The following is a 17,834-nucleotide window of genomic DNA, read 5'->3' as shown; positions in this document are numbered from 1 at the left end:
TATGTTAGAAGAAGAAGTGAAGCAGAAAAATTACGAATTTTAGGAAACATACAGTGAAGGCGATTACAGTGCTCAAAATGTTGTCCATTCACTTCAATACAAGCCATGCGATTTTTAAAACTTTGAAACATCCTTGACTGACATCCCATCTTTTAATTCCTGGTTATTGGCAGGTTTCGTTTTATAAACGAAGTTTTTTAAGTGGCCCACAGAAAATATTCCAAAGGATTCATGTGGGGGCTATTCAATGAAACCATGCCTTCCAAATCATCATAGTAAGGTGGGGCCACATCTTGTTATCTGAAAATTTCTAATAATGAATTTTTTTTTAATGTAATTGAAAATACTTACTTTGATTTGGAAATATCCGAGTCAACACAGATATAATAGTATTTTCCAATAAATCTAAATACGCCGGAACGTAAATAAACGTAAATACGTACTCTCAATGAAAAACGAACCAATTATTCTGTCGCCTATTATTCCAGCTCATACATTCAGTTTTTCGGGATTTTGGGTGTGGGATTCACGCATCCAACGAGGATTGTTAGGTGACCAGTATCTACAATCATGCCCATTTACGTTTCCATTAATAAAAAAGTGGCCTTATCGCAAAACATGGCATTACTTAAAAAATATGGATCGTTTTGATTGTAACATGTTTCCATCAATAGGTCTGCAAACTCTTCACGTCAATTAAAATCGTTATCTTACAACTTTTGAACCAAAATTACTTTGTATGGATGGAAATAATTATCACGTAAAATTTTTATTACGAATGCTCACAAAATATCAAGTTCCCTAGATATTTGTCTATTACTCAAGTGTGGATAGTCTTCAAACGGGACGCAAACATCTAAAGATTTGTTTTCAGTTTATGCAGCTTTTCTCTCGTTCTGATTTGGATACATCTTTTACTAAACCAGTTTCGTTAAAGTTTTTCACTAATTTACTGACAGTAGATTTTGTTATGGGATTTCGGTTAGGATATAAATTATTAATGATATTACACGTTTCTTATTGACTTCTACGCCTATCACCATATCGTAATATCATTAAAATATGAAAGATCCATTGTTTCTTTCAATAAACTCCAACAATAATGATTTATTGGAACATCAAATTTCTTATTGTAGAAGTCATATCCACCTAAATGTATTATTTTAACTTCTGCGGAGATAATGCAAATGTAGCTATAACTCCGAAATTATGGCATTTAGGTATAGGAAACATCATATGAAAAATAATAAGTATTTCTTAAGGATTTCGTAAAGAAAAAAATATACATGGTGATTCATTTGAAATAGAAAGTTTATTATTTTTCCGGCAAAAGGTACAAGATACTTGTACACAAAAATTTATAAAAATCGTACAAGCCGTTTCCGAGATAATTGAGGCATTCCATACATAAAACTCACTCTGTATTTCCGTAAATTCGATAGAAGCTTTTCAACAATATTTTGATATCAATAAAAATAAAGGAGGAACAACAAGTTCAATCATTCTGTTCTTTTATCAAATATCGTAAACCCTCGTCGAGTCTCCGGTGAACTCCTGGCGGTCCACTTGAACCACTTTGGGAATCACGGGTCTAAATGGATAAATGGATGAAAGTAAACAAATACAGTTATTTTGGTTTGTTTTCAAGTGTTCGTTCGTTTGCAAATACAATATTTAAGTGGTTACCTAACCATTGCTGATGGTGATCACAAAATATCAGTTTTCAATTTCAGTCAAATATTCATAAATTCCCGAATAAACGACTCAAAGTAGTGAATTTCAATAACATTTAACTGTAAGATGACTCCCTTATCCAAGGTGATCTATGTTTCATATGGGGATTATTGAACTTAAGTAGTCCATATAATATAACGAAACTTTAGTGATTATGAAGTTTAGAGTTGTAATTCAACTTCGCTTACCTGAATCCATTTTACCCCTCCCTGTGCTGCCATTGTTTCAGCTGGAACTGAATTGTAATTAGTATTAACAAGTTGTGAAATTTCGGTAACTTTATGAATTGTTTTAATATATAATTTCTTGATAATAGCAATTCCATTACTATGTGAAATAACTCTTGCGAAATAATGGCTAAGATGAAAAAATTTTTCAAAGCAAAGTTTGAGAATTATGTTGCTCGTATAACTCTTTGTAATCTAAGTGGAAATGCTCTTTAACAGAATGTAATTTTGAACTATATGAGACTGATGAATAATGAGAACTTTGAGAATATATTGTGGCACAGAGGCATAAGAGCAGGAGTGCTACAAAACTCTCAGAAAAATTATATCATTCAAATAACAATAATTTGAACTAATATCACATCTTCTATTACTTAATCAAAAAAAAATCTCAATACCTTGCAGTTTTCTCAAATTTTTCGCCTGAAGATCTTTCGTCTGCAAGTCATCCACCTGCGCAGAATATTGAGGTTACAAGTAGTAAATAACAACCTAGTACCAGAATAGTGTCACACGAACTAACCCAGATTCAAACGAAACGTGGTCTAGAGCTATGTAAACATCTTGCCCTGTCATTTTCACTAGCGATGAGGAAAGAATTTATCTAAATATCTCGAACATGGAAAATGAGTGGTAGTAAAAAGGGGAATTACCAAAGCCTATCGCAAAGAGAGGTCGATACGAGCGGAAAGTGTTTCTGGTGGAATTATGGAAGTTTAGTGTTGCAGGTGGTCGAGCTGTAAATGCCGAAATATATAGTGGACAGTTGATTCGAATTTACGAGGTATAATCTCAGAAATATCCAGGTTTTCTTACAAGATTACCATTTATTCAGACCCGTGGAAAATTCTTGAATATGAAATATTGAGATTGCAGTCTGAAACAGTGTGGCGTGATTTAAATGGAAGTTCACTACATTCAGTTATAGTCAGTAGGTCGTGTCCGAGTAAATACCTGAATAACAATATACTATAATAAAATTTGTGTGATTTCGTGTAGTAAAGAAATGTTCTATCTTTATATATCAAGAGATTTTGTCAATATTCATACCAGGAAAATATAAAATTAGAAACCAAAAGTAGGCCATTATCAAATATTATGTAAAGAACTGTTGAAGAGGCCAAAATTTGTGGATGCAACCGAAAAAAGAATATTTTACTTTTTTCTCATACTCTTACTTCCTTTTTAGTGGCCATAAAGGTTGGACGGAAAATGGGAATCATCGATTTAAAGTACTAGAGTTTGAGGACAAAATGGGATATAAGGATTAACCGATATTACGACTCAATTAAATTTTGAATTAACTCTTGGTACACATGATTAAAACGACTTAGACTTAATTAGATGCCACTCTAAGTGAGCTCTGTAGCTTACCTTAGTTTAATAAAAAATAACTCAACATGGTCAAGTTACTGGAAGTGTTAAACCTGTTTAAGTTTGTTTTTGGTATTCCTGGAAATTGAAACATTGAAAATGCTCTTTATGTAAAAAGTAAAGTAGTAAAGTCCTTAGTAAATACTTAAAAACGTAGTCAGTGATTCATTTTTTTGTTGTGTGTTAATGGTTTCAGCAATCCATCATTTCAGCACGAAGTCGATAAAATCATTCGAAATTTAACAAAGACGACAGGGCTTCCACAATTTTTTTATAAATACCTAAAATTTTTTATAACGAGCTACAACAATTTCACGACGACTCCATTGAATGAAATCGATTGACAATCTACCGTTTAATTGTAATCACTAGTGTAATTGTGATATCACAACGTTGACAATTTACCTGCCACATGTTTAAAAAGTGTTAACATCAAGAGAACAAAAATTATTTAAATAATGTAATTGTAATATAACTTTTAGTTTTCGATACATTTTTAAGCAGTTTATATAAACGTTTTTTGAGATTTGTTCAATTAACTTCTGTTGACCGTTTCAATATTTCTGAAATAATTGCGAAGGGATGTTGAGTAATAGTTTTCTCTAGAATAGAAGGAAAATGTGATTTTGATAAAATTCCATTTTGATTATTTTTACTGACACCTTTGACGTGATAATAATCATAAATAGACATGAAATGATCGTTTTTAATTATATTCACTATTGTTAGATCAATCTTAGTACAATTGGTTATGAAGTCATTTCCACAATATTGGTGTTGAATTTTTTGAATATCCCTATTAATTACAAAATTGGCTTAAAACCAAACACTCTAATTCATTTGTAACCCATCATTAGACTAATCGCAACAATTGGTCGAATTAGTCAAATTGCTAGTAACGGTTTCAAAAGCGACAATCAGATTTTAGAACAAAGAAAAAACAAATGGATAATCCTGCGAGGTTTTGTTCGATGTGTTATGTTTTCCCAAAACGCCTGATTGATTTCAGCATTGCTCTATAACTCCTTTCCGCCAACTAAAACATATACACAACTCTAATTAAACCGCGGTCAATTTCCCTGTCATGTAAATGTCGATCGAAGTTATTAACAACTCCGTTCCTAAATAATTAGTTCATTGATTTCCATCCATATAGGATAATATGAACATTATTCGAGTTTGTATCATATTTTGGTATTTAAATTCCTCTCAAACTGGATTATCAAGAGCGTATTATCCAAGGTAAAGTCAACTCTCTATTTCATAACCCTATTTATTCAGTTGTTACATAAAGATTCATTGCAACACTGGACGCTTTTATATATGAATAACTAGAATAAACAAAAAACAATAATAAAGTGTTGACACATGCTACAAAAGGATGTTGGCACAAAAAAACACGAAAAATCGAGTGCCGTTAAAAAAATGTGGAAAAAAAGTGGATTAAGATTTCTGATATATCTAGAATTTAATGATGGTGAGAATGATTGTACTCGTATATGAAACTGCGGTTTTGTAATACTACTGCAGTTATTCTTTCAAAAGAAGCACTTGTAGTATCGATTTACAACTGGATTGAATCGTGAAGTTCCTTTTTTTAAACTTTTTCAAACGACGGTTGGCTTAAACAACTACTCAGTACCTTGTTCTTCTATTTCATTTTGATTGGGCCAAATTTTTTTCGATTACTTTGGTGTTTAGAACATACAAATGAAGAGACATTTATACTTTGGGATAGGACGTTGACTATTAAAGGCTAAAATTTTGATCAAGTTCATTTATAACATAATTTCCGACAAAAAAAGATTTTAGTCGGCAGTTACGTCAGAACTTTCCATAAAATTAACCCTTTATAGGTGACAATCATGCTTATCATTGATACTTTTTTATTCTAATTTACAGTCACGCCTGTATTCTTGAGGAGTACGCTTTGTTTCCGACCTTTTTGTCAGTACCTTCTCATTAATAAATTCGGCAACTCAGCCGTGAATGTCGGAAAGTTGAGAAAGAAACACTTTCTCTACCAAAAATCACTCGACAACTATTTTTTTAAACTATTATAATACGAATTTTATGAACTTAGTCATTTTGTCTATATAAATAAAATTATTCTTCAATTCACTTTTCCCTTGAGCTTCATACAAAAAAAAGAGTAAACACAACATAATTTGCACTAACTCGGAAAGTGTCTCTTGGATATAATAACAGGAAACGCAGAAGGATCCGTTCCACAGATGGACGACCATGACATTCACATATGGGTGCGGCCTGTGAGTAACACATTTAAATTGGTCATTGTGTTGTTATTATTTTTATTTCTTTACAAGGTATTTTTATGCAAATTCATTTATTTTGAATGTTTTTTATGAATAAATTAATATAAAATCTGCAGATATTGCTTCTTTATATAATTGTTAATTGACTTAAAAAATATAATTTCGTCACATTTCATTCGATTCAAAATTTACGTAAATTTGAATATACACAACAGTATAATAAAAAACTATTTCTTAATGAACAAATAACTATAAAAAATATACATAAATAAAGGAAATTGTGTACAGAAATGGGAGGACATGTAAATTCATGCACAATCTGTTTCTACAAAGTTTGTGAAAGTCTCAAACTTTCTGGAATAATCGTCGACATTTATCACACTCTCCATTGGGCTTGTTGTCCATGTAAATAATACATTGCTACCAAATTGAAAATATCATAAAAGGTAACCAAAGTCCATTGATATTTCTGGTAACATTATAAAATGAAAACTTGTGGTTAACTACGTCTACATCACTTTCTATTGATTATAAAATATAACAATTTCTGGTTTCCTCTACATCAACATTATCCTCTTTGTGCATTAATTACGATGAAAAGTTAATGAAACCAATTTGTATTATTTATTATATCTTCCGAATGTTGCTACTTACGTTTGGAGATAGACAATTAAATATTTATGATTAGATATGGCTTTATTTCTCTTCAAAATATTCTCCATTCAGGTGTAGAAAAACGTTAACCTCACAATTTATTTTTGATCTGCGGGAATTAGAAAAAATTTTTTGATGCCAAAGAAGGACTGTACGGCGATTGACACATTTATTCGATGTTTTGACTGTTCGAAAATGATGTTGTTTGAACTGATGGGTGAGAGCTCGTATAGTCTTGGTGGAGAATGATTCGTCTTCTGCGATTGATTTTCCTGATTTTTTCGCAAAATTGGTCATTATTATATACAACACATCTATATAAAAGGTTTAGCCCAACCAATATAAAAGCTGAACTAGAATCCAATCTGAGGGAGACTTCTCCTTCGTTGTCAACAAAATTGAATAGTAAAGTTTGAACGAGGCCGTACGACCTGAGAAAAAAAAAACTTCGCAGTGGTCGAACAAATGAGGTGACTCCAGAAATTTTGAAGAAAATCCACTGGATGATGATCGACTGAAAGTGCTATCAACGGCAAATATTATGCGAACTTATTACAACGTTTGAGCGAATAAATTAAGCAAAAAAGGCCGCATTTGGCTAAGTAGCAAGTGTTGCTTTATCAAAGCATCACACATCCGTTATTCCAATTGCCAGAATTAATGGGTTAAAGTTTTAATTGTGTCTTCATGTACCCTATTCGCCAGAAATAGCCCCCTCGGATTATTTTCCTTTCCCAGACTGAAAAAAATGTTTCGATGAAGAGGTGATGTCGGTAGTTTAATGGCTATTTTGAGTAGTTTGACGATTCTTATTATAAAAAGGGTATCGAACTTATTGAACATAGCTGGGAAAGTATATGAAGTTAAAAGGATATTACATTGAAAAATAAATATATCTATCCTCGTATAGAGAAAAATTTAAACTATTCCCCTAATGTTTGTGAAATAACACTGTTGCCACATATATAGGAAATCTAAAAATTGTGTAAAAAACAAGACAGACATTTTGAAGAATCTAAATACTCGAATGTGATAATTAGTGAACAAAATAATACACATTCAATTACAATTAGTAATATGTCTCGATCTGTGCCGCAATCAGGTACATAGTGACATTCAAGTATTCAAGACTTTTTCTCATAAAATACAGGGATAAATTATTATTCAAAATTAATTATCTTCCTTCCCTATATCACATTTTCCAAATATTCCATCTCAATTTGCCTGGTTTGATACACTACCAAAAAAAAAATAACAGACATCATTTCGGACGTGTAGGTATATGTTTCCATAATTAAATTCACCCATCCAACAAACACGTATGTTTTTCCAAACTAACCCACTAGAGACTATCTACATAAGGATCTTAACACGCAACATACCACAATACTCCAAATGGAACTACCCGATTTCAATTTTCATTGAATACATGATTTGGAGGCTATAAATCAATATAATGTTCTTGATTTCCCCAAATAACTATCAACAGATTAATACCTATAGATAAGAACATTGGCGTAGATGTTTATTACTAGTGGATTGCATAAGGGAAAATTAAAAAAATTTTATGATAATCAGGCCTTGAATAACTTAAATAAATCACTATACGCATTCAAGTCACTGACTGCCTGTATTCTTGAGTGGTTTTTAGAATAAATTGATGATTTAATCTAGATCCTTCACTGCTATGCTGTAAATGATATATTGTATCCTTTTTTCTCACTGTTCCACTGAGGGATACTCATTGTTGATCTGATAAACTCACCCCTTTTAGAAAGTTCAGCATGTGGAATGGGTGTAGCTGTCAAAGATCTTCATTAACTATTTAATACATTCCAGGTGTTATGCTCTTCCGTAGTGTCTCCCACTTAAAGAGAATGTGTTTGTCTGCTATTCTATTCCCTATACTGATGTGTCTCGGAACCAATTGAACCGAAATAATTAAAATAGAGAAAATGTAGAGGTATTATATATTTTTATTATAGAAAGTGCTAAACAATATCCATTTACTTGCTAGTCTCAGCATTGTGAAACTTATTGATATGATAACTGGTGTACCAACTACATTTTCCATCAAATAGTGCACAAGGCAGTTGAATTCGTTCGCTACATGCATACAATTTGTTCATCACTTCTAAATACTACAGATATATCACTCTTTCGATTTCTCTCGAAACGATGCGTAATCTTGGACATTTAAATCGGTTATGTTCAGCGTTCCCTCACTATACAGTCGTAAAATGGGATTCTATGACTGTTTTTAACCGATAATCTTGTGTGCATTTTGCTATGCCATCCCTCTAAATCAGCTACTTTTTGCAACTTTCTCATAATTTCGTTTCTCCGTCTTAATGAGACATCTTTAGTATATAATCTGTGCTCATAGACTATAAGGCTTTGTTTCCATGAATAGTTTTTAATTTTATGTCATAATTTATCCAAATCTAACAAAGAATATGAAATACTGAAAAGGTAGGAGTAAGGTTAAACATGGTCGAATATTATGCCAAGTCATTAGGTTAATGTAAAGAGATGGGCTAAGGAAATAGCCGTATGTGGGAAAGAAAACATTACAGGACATTACAAGGGTACACTTTTGTCAGGATGTAGAACTAAGACAATATTTTTTTCCAATTTTGAAGAAATGCTCGTCGTTAAAACCCCCCAAAATACCCTTATAACCTTAAAAATTTTATTTTTTAGAGAGAATAAAGAATGTGGAGAAACATCAGCTTTAATCAGATTACCGTGAAAGTGACAGGGATTTTTTTTGCCTTGTTTGGCACACAATTATTAACATGTTAATATTAGTTGCACTGATATAGTAATTTCAACTCGCAAAAAATATTTCTAATCACATTTGAAATGAAACGGAAAATGGAATCATTTAACATTCTCCATCTAGGTGTTACTGACGATAATACTTGGTAATGGGAGCGCACATCATACAGTGCAATTTCGAGTGTAGTAGTGTGTTCAGTATGAACATCATGAATGGTTCCAGAAACTCCAATTTACATCTAGGTGTTGTTTTAGTATGTACAGTTTCAGATAAAATCGCTTGATAATACTTAATAATGTTAATTGTAGCACCAACCTCTACCAATGAAAATAGTTCTCTAATTTATCCTTTCAAGTGTAATGTGATGTTTAATATACTCAAAACACGCATAATCGCTCTTGATTACAAAATGATTACATTATTCCAAGCTAAACAATCATATTCAATCTGTCTTTCAACATAAACGAGTATAATATAGTACGGTTTGTGCTAATTCGATTTATAGTACCATTGTGTGAATGAAAATACAACAGCGAATATCAATTTATTAATCACTTTATGGAATAAATAAAGTAGATTGCAACTTGTGGCATAGTTGTAACCGTATGACTTTTTTTATGTAATAGGTATATCCAGCACAGTGAAGAAATGTATGAAATAATAGATATTCTACGTCCATTCAACTTCTTCTGTCTTCAGCATTCTATTTAAATTCATTAGAAAAATTGCAAGTTGAAACTATATCTGGTTAGTTTCGTGTCCCCTGTTAATCAACTAAAGAGACCTATTCCCACCTACACCGTAGTCTACCTTGCCTTTGAATTAGTCCCCCTGAACGACTATATGTTTCACACATTAAAGCTACTGGGTGTGAAATGTATAGCCTCAACCATCCAATGCGATAGTGATAACAATGACTGCAGCCTGCATGTCCTGCGACCAAAAAATAAACACGTAAGTCAAATATAATGATGAGATTTCAGAAAAAGAAAAGAAATTTAATTTATACTATTACGAAATCGTTTCTGTGTAATAGAACTGGGAATGGGATTTTGAAATTTTATGGAATAAAAATGAAATTCTGAGGAATTGAAATTACCATAGAAATACTCGTATTCCACCATATAAGTAATACTACCCATATTAGGATAATTTGTTGCTAAATGACTATAACGTTGGTTCATTTTCTAAAAGTGTTTACTTATTGATAGATAAAAACATCTACTATTTGTCTCAACTTATTGGTGACACTAAACTGAGCTGATCTGATCTCAACTGATTCATTTAGTGCAAGCATGGATATTACACTCTGAAATTACTATTATGTTCATGTATCGTGATTAATTTATAATTTTTCGTCTTCATCTTCTAATTCATTCCACATTGCAATCCGACAAATCTTATTAATATTCATTCTTTTTATAGGAATTTGCAATTTAGTTGTTTGCTGATGATTTTTTTAACTAGTGTTACACAAATAGTAACTTACTTAAAATAATACCGGTACAATGTTAGTATCACAGGAAAATTCTTGGTACAGGTACAGCTCAAATTGGTTCTTAACTAGATCTGCAATTGCACTTAAGTAACGGGGTTTTAATTTATATAACATTTTATGTTACTAACTAATTTTTTCCACTGATTTCTATAAATGGAGTATATTCAGCAAGGCCAACTTCATTTCATTAAATGAAACTCTGCTTAGACTAGGTCTCTCCACCTAATTCCAATTGCTTAGAGGCTCAGTGCTCAAATGTCATATGGTACGTTGTAATAAATTAACAATGTGCATTATATGAAACAGAAAATCATTCATGCTGATAAATAATAAAAATTAGACAGTTTCTCGTTCAAATCGTATATATCTACGTGAAAATGCGTTTCGAAATTCGTACAACCATGTGAGGATCTATGAAAAATTCTAAAAAAAAGATACGTAGAAAATAGATATCATGTGCTCGACATATTAAATCTAAATAAGTTTTGTAGAGTCGAACTTCATTTTACGAAATCTGGAAGCGTAACGCAAAGTTAGTCAATAAATTGTAGAGTATAAAGAAAAACCAGTACATACCATATAAATAACAATTGATATATGTCGTGAAGATCGAAATTGGAAGAGGAAGATCCTATGTCAATCAGTTTTTCACAGCATGATCATTTCAAAAAGAAAACATTGGGAGTATCAGAAAAAGAATGCAAAGAAAATTCATTCAACTAAAAAACTTGGAAACTATAAACGTTTCGTTTGGTATTGAATATTGAGCATGATAGAAATGTAAATATTCGACAAACAAATTAATACGAAAAAGTAATTTGAGAAAAGAAACAACACGAGGTATCCCAGTCTTTAGAACACCTGAGAATTGAAGTGAATAGTTTGACAATAGGATATTATGCCCCAATACAGAGTCTTATGAAACTTTGAAAGGTTAGATTGATTCTCTAAATTAGTTAGTTTGCATCCATTTTGTAGTCATCAAATATCTAAGGCGTTTTCGAAGCTATCCGATTGTATAGAAAAATTTCATACAACATACAATTTCATAAAACGCGTAGCAACAATTATATAAAAGAGGTATGCTCTCATCTGGTGTAGTAGATCAAGTGAAGAGTTTTTGACAACCCACTTTACTGTCCCGATCTAAAGCCCTGTGACTGTGTCCAGTTTCGGGATATTTAATATCGTATTATTACATGTTTTCCTCACTTAGATGCGTAGATGCGCAATTTTTTGAAAGCATTTTGTTTTGAATTTCATGTATTTTTTTATTCTAATATTCTATTTTGATTAAAATAGCTTGTGTCAGCCACGATAATTAATTGAAATAAGCTCTTGAAAACGAATATTTTGTAAACAAATACATACTTTTGAGGCTTGGAATTAATCTTTTCGCAATGACACTCATATATTATGAATCTATTTTACTCTTATAACTTTCTTTTCGTCAAAAGCATATACTCAAGTTTCTCATTCCTATTATTGGCAGTTTTTGCTGTCAATTCTAACATTCTTGGGTCAAAAATTTAGTTTCTAATAAACAACAAACAAATCTGGATTTTTCCAAAAGTTAATCATGTTTAATCATAAAAGTAATTCAGCTATAAAGCTTTAAATTCATTCGTTTAATCAGCAAGTAGAGGAGAATATCAGTGCAGATTAGTGAAAGTTAAAAAAATTTTCTAAAAACAACATTTACCTGATCGATTGATAGTAAAGCATGTTCAAAATTTGATTTTTATAATATAGTGTTATGATAAATGATATTAATAATTGTTGAGAAATAATACCGTGAAAATCTAATTTTTTATCGAATAAGCATTTATATTATCTTATAAAGTTTCTACGCCACTATTTAAATTCCGTGTCTACATCGTCTGCGCCTACGGGCTCCCTGTGGTATAGTGGAAAATTAGTCTTGCTACGGCATACAACGAAAGCTATGGAAAACGGAACGCTGCATTATCTTCGGTCATAATTTATTGCACAATTGTAAAATAGATTTTATCTGTAAAACTAACTTCCCAGTGATAAAGAGCTCTAATCATTATGTAAGAGCATTTCAACAGGTTTATGATTATTCAGTTTTTGGAATAATTATTACACAATCAGGATACTCTTGAGATTTGAATCATCTGTATTTATTAATGGAGGAAACTCACATGTTAATTAAATATAACAATACTTTATGTAATAACTTTCAAAAGAGATATTTCACGGTTAAGGGTTAGGAGCTTCCTTGGAATAAAGAAAGTCTCCTAAAATTACTTTTAGATCGTGTTACATTCCATATTTCTCGTGTAGCTGTTTTTCATGTTGAGACGGATCTTACCAATGTATGAATTTCACATAAACAATATAATTAATCCAAGAGAATGTTCCCAACTTATCAGATCTGTTTTGGTCCTCTAAATCTGGATAGATCTCTACTATTTTTATAGAGTCTATCAGCTCAGAGATCGAATTTTTCATGAAGTTTCTTACCATTGACTTTCATATACATATTTTAACGTTTCTCGTACTTTTTTATACTCTTTCTATTCGTGGGGTCAATCAATGAACATTGTCTCGTAAGTTCTTAATTTATTACACAATAGAATACACTTAACTCACAATAATTTACTTATACAAATCACTTAAATAATTTCTGCCATTACTTCCAGTAATTCGTTCTGTTTACAACGACTCTTTATTTAAAACTGCGTTTAATCGTTTATATACCTGATTAAACTCTATAAAATTCTAGAACAAAAAGAAATAAATGAATAGATTTTCCTAGAAATTATTTAGAAGAAATACTGTGAATAAACCGCCTGCAACTAAAAAAATTCTATACAAATAAACATCAAACAAGTTCCGCTACTTATAAAAAATGTTAAATACGTCACCCGAAAAGCGCCACGCGGATTTGCCGAATTTTCAAAATTTCATAGTAGCTGGACAGGGCCGGCCTAGGGAGACATTTCTGAACTTATTCGTAACAATATTATCCAAAACCGCACTTTTGTGTAACAAAAGGAATACTCTGTTCACACCATTACTTAAAATGTTAAAATACATATCAGTTTTTGCCGTGAGTTTTGGTGATTGTTCCAATGTAATTTGTTTCTGATGCCTAGATGGAATAATAAATATCTACATACTTGTTACAATCACAAGTTAAATTTTGGCTCTCTAGTGTTTTTCATGAAATGAAATTAATTTCTGATCAATTATTTCTTACTTCTTATTGATACTAAAATTAAATGAAAGATACTAATCTTCAAGAGCATTTCCCAAAAAACTGAGCTACATCTATATCAGACAGTCATCAGACCGACAGTACGTTATGCAATTGAATCATAGATACTGTAATGTGTGTTCGGGCTAACCAATGATGGTTGACCATATTCGTTGTATTAAAACATCAAAACTACTTTGGAATAAGCTATTTATCAAATAATAGAATAAGTAGTTGCATGAAGTTTCAATAATCCGACGAATCGAAGGAACGTCAGAATATTAAGACATCTATCTGATTACTACCGGTCTTGAATACTGAAAAATCTACTACTACTACTACTATTATATAAAAGTTTATAATTATCTATAAGTATGGTTACATCTATACAAAATAAAGTACGTAATTTGATACCTCAAGTGTCCAAGAGACACCCAGAATCAATTATCTATGATGTGGGTCCCCATAAAGATCGTGTACCATAAATCTCAATGAATACAATAAACTTTGAATTTACGAGAAGTAGCTAAATTTACAATTCTTCACAGTCACATTAATATAAGAGAAAAATTTGGTAATCCGAGAGGATCCGTTAATGGAGGGTGAAAATAAGGAACGTTATTGTATCCTTCAACTAAATGACTAACAGATCTTAATGGTTCGCACCGGGGGTGAGTTAAATTACACATAATGGATTGTATCTCTGTCCGGGTTACAATTGTGCAATGTTTTCAAATTTGAATAATTTTATATTATTATGTCAAAACAGATACTGAATAAAGCGCAGTGGAACAAACTAGATATATGGGAGAGGAAATTATTTAGGATATTAGGAGGGAAAACGCTGGAAGACATATGGAGAAGAAGGGCAAACCACGAAATAAAGCAACCTATATGATGAAGAAGAAATTAGCAGAATCATAAGATCCATAGAACTAGGATGGTTCGGACTGTTTCGTAATTAAGACTGGCAAAGAAAATGACCGAGGAGATATAATGGAATTATATTGCTATTGTTTTTTGTTTTTTAATTAATTATTCATCCACAACCAACGAAAGAAAGTGAACAGAAGAGTATAAAGTTAAATTAATCACACGATATCGATGACCGAAGGGAGTCATCATGTATTACAGCATTAATACACGTGAAATAGTGACTTTAAGTTCAAAATAGCTATTGAATATAAAGTGTACTCCAGTTGTAAGAGCATATTTGATAAACAAGAATTGCACACTGAAATTATAAATGTAGGGAAAATTAAATATTAGGTATTAATTTCGATTAAACAGTAACATGGCGTATGAGGTTAATCTCAATCCATACAGAGAGCATTCACAGATATATGTTGACTCTACTGGTCAAATAATATGAGCGCTAGAACAATTTTGAGTTTAACATTAATTCTCATATATTAGTTGAACGAACCCTATTGATTTTGGGAGCTATTCAACGCATAAATAATTTATAATATACAGTATGGCTTCAAATGAAAGCAATGTCAAGTAAAACCTTATATATTAATTACTTCAATTCAATAATAAAATTTCTTAGCCTTACAAATCAAAAGATTTTTCCATTCATAGTCTAGCTCAAATTGAATGAATTGGATTTAGTTGAAGAACTTTAAATCTGATCTAAAAAAGGCAATATACTGACTTACTTCTCGGCTCTACTCTATATAAAGTTTCTTGATCTTCTTCATCACGCGGATCCACTTGCCCACATTACAGATCCTTAGTCTTTTTTCCAATTTTCAATTTCCAATCTATTCATGTTTTGTTCCACCTCATCTACTCACCGTTTTTAGGGTGTTTAATCTCTATTTTTTCCCTCTTCGTCTATAGATCTCCCTTGTTGCTCTATCTTCAATCATTCGCTCCATAGAACATTGGTTTTCATAATTTACTGTTGAGGTTTTATATTGGTCCAGACATTTTTCGAAGTAATATTCTCCAAAAAAATTTCGGCCTCATAAGTATCATTGAATGATTGAGCCACGATACTTAGACTCGCCTTCTCAAAACCATCTGTTGCTGTTCTTACAATATATTTATCTTCATCCTTGTAAATTACAAGTCTGAAAACCCGAAACTACTCTTCTAAATCCCTACAGATTTCAATTAGGCACTTTTCTGTTCTTGACGTCAGTCAGCATCGTCAATGAATGCAAAAATGAAAATTTCATATACAACAAAATGAGTTAGGAGTAACTCAAGAGAGCGTATTGGTTTCGGTACTGGACCTGCTGTTCACCTCACACTTGTCAACCGAAAAGCAAATTGCAGTCTTCACCAAAGATAACACAGCAATACCAGCGTATCACCACAACTCAGAAACAGTTACAAAAAATCTTCAAAATCATTTGAAAAAATAGAAGCATAACTGAAGAAATGGGAAGTGGAAGCCATGGAATTGAAAGGTCAACATATTAGATTCACACACATTTATACATATTTATACTAAATAATTTCCAGCTCACAGAATACTGTAAAATCTTTGGGCATATAACAAGATCTAGACAAAAGACTAACGTGGAAAACACATTTATTCAACGTGAAAGCAACTGGGATTTAGATTTCACGAGATTTACTGGGTAATTGGTAGAAATCACAATAGTCCTCGGAGTATATGATACTATTATATAGCTTATTTAGATAGATACCCACATTCAGTTATAGGGATCTGCCTCTCAATCTAAACCAGAAAGAAAGTACAAAGAATTCAAAATAAGATTTTCAAAATAATTGTCAATGCTTCTTGGTCATGCCTGATTCTATCATAGAAAGAAATCCACAAATTCCCACTATTAAAAATGAAGATAAAAATGAAGACTATATGAACTATTCTGTTATAGATATGAAGACAGGATTAAATGAATTTAAAATATAGTCGCGAGTAAGTTACGATAGGTGAAGTACGCCGTCTAAAAAGTTACAAATCGACTAGAATCAAATAAATTATCTTCTTAATGTCAATATTCGCAAAGTCATACTGGTGGTGAACAGATTGCGAATTCCTTATGTTCCAAACGAAAGTTCAAAAGACTAATACCACCTTTTCTTTATCCCTTGCTGATTCTTAAGTTCCTTTCCAGATAGTAAAAAACTAATCAGTCGTTCGGTATCGTACCAGTTCTGGTGGTTGCTTATTGTTTTTTCAGCATAGGATTCACTATAATCACTGAAAATACTTTGTGAGTGGTGTTCAAACATGAAACCCCATGGTAATTCTCACAAAGATGCCATATAATTTTGGTAAACAATAAAAGAATGATTTGAAATTCAATAATGTACTTCTAGAAGATAGTTCTTTTTGAAAAACTTTTTTAACGATTTGTTATTATTAGAATCCATCGATTTGGAAAAGTCAAATCTATAATCACATTTATCATCTAATATAACAAATCTCTCATGCATAGCTAGATTTAAACTTGATTTTCCCTTATTAATTCAATCTACAATTTCCACTAACTAATTCACATCATGCAATCCAATTTCGTGAAAAAATCTCTGCGTCTACACGTGTGTGAATGATTTAGAAAATTGAAAGAGCATTCCCTGTGAAATTTGCCAAGAAATTCTGTCAGCAAGAAAGGAAAAAGCACAGGAATCTAAGCAAGACAGTCACAAAAGATAAGAGAAAGAGAAAAGAACTTATCAATTATCGATGGTGTACTAGACTCTTGGGTAAACGAAGGAACTTGAAGTAATTTATGTAGAACGAGTATTTCAGACATTCTACGTCTCCTTTTCTAGATACTTACCAATTTAACGGGGTATTGGATAAATACCAAAATTTGTTTCAGTTTAACGAGAGGGTGAAACGCAACATCAATTTCATGTGCGACTGAACTCGGATTCTGATAAAGACTTTATTGAGAATTTAACGATTGGATACATTCAAATTATCGGTATTGTTGAATCTGTTAATTTATAGAATATGTTAGTTATGTTCATGTATCAATTCAAAGCCGAAACAGATCAATAGCAGACTGTTAAGAGCAGATTGGTAGTGACTATCTTGTAAAAGAATAAACCAAATTGTAATCAATGCAGAGAATAATCG

The 17,834-nt window shown here is 31.6% G+C and overlaps 1 protein-coding gene across 3 annotated transcripts in view; it reads right to left on the bottom strand.

Moving 5' to 3' along the window:
• LOC130899651 (chondroitin sulfate N-acetylgalactosaminyltransferase 2) overlaps nucleotides 1–17,834 on the bottom strand; it is a 260,579-nt gene that overhangs the window by 216,847 nt on the left and 25,898 nt on the right. Inside the window, exon 1 of one of the 3 annotated variants that reach the window (XM_057809743.1) lies at nucleotides 9,858–9,863. The exons of the other annotated variants lie outside the window; for them this stretch is intronic. The gene's annotated coding sequence lies outside the window, so the exon portion shown is untranslated. Of the gene's footprint in view, nucleotides 1–9,857; nucleotides 9,864–17,834 lie in introns of those variants that run through there. 3 annotated transcript variants of the gene reach the window in all.

This window comes from Diorhabda carinulata, chromosome 11 (genome assembly GCF_026250575.1).
Source record: "Diorhabda carinulata isolate Delta chromosome 11, icDioCari1.1, whole genome shotgun sequence".
Lineage (NCBI taxonomy): Eukaryota > Metazoa > Arthropoda > Insecta > Coleoptera > Chrysomelidae > Diorhabda > Diorhabda carinulata.
This window is presented reverse-complemented; position numbering and strand designations above follow the sequence as displayed.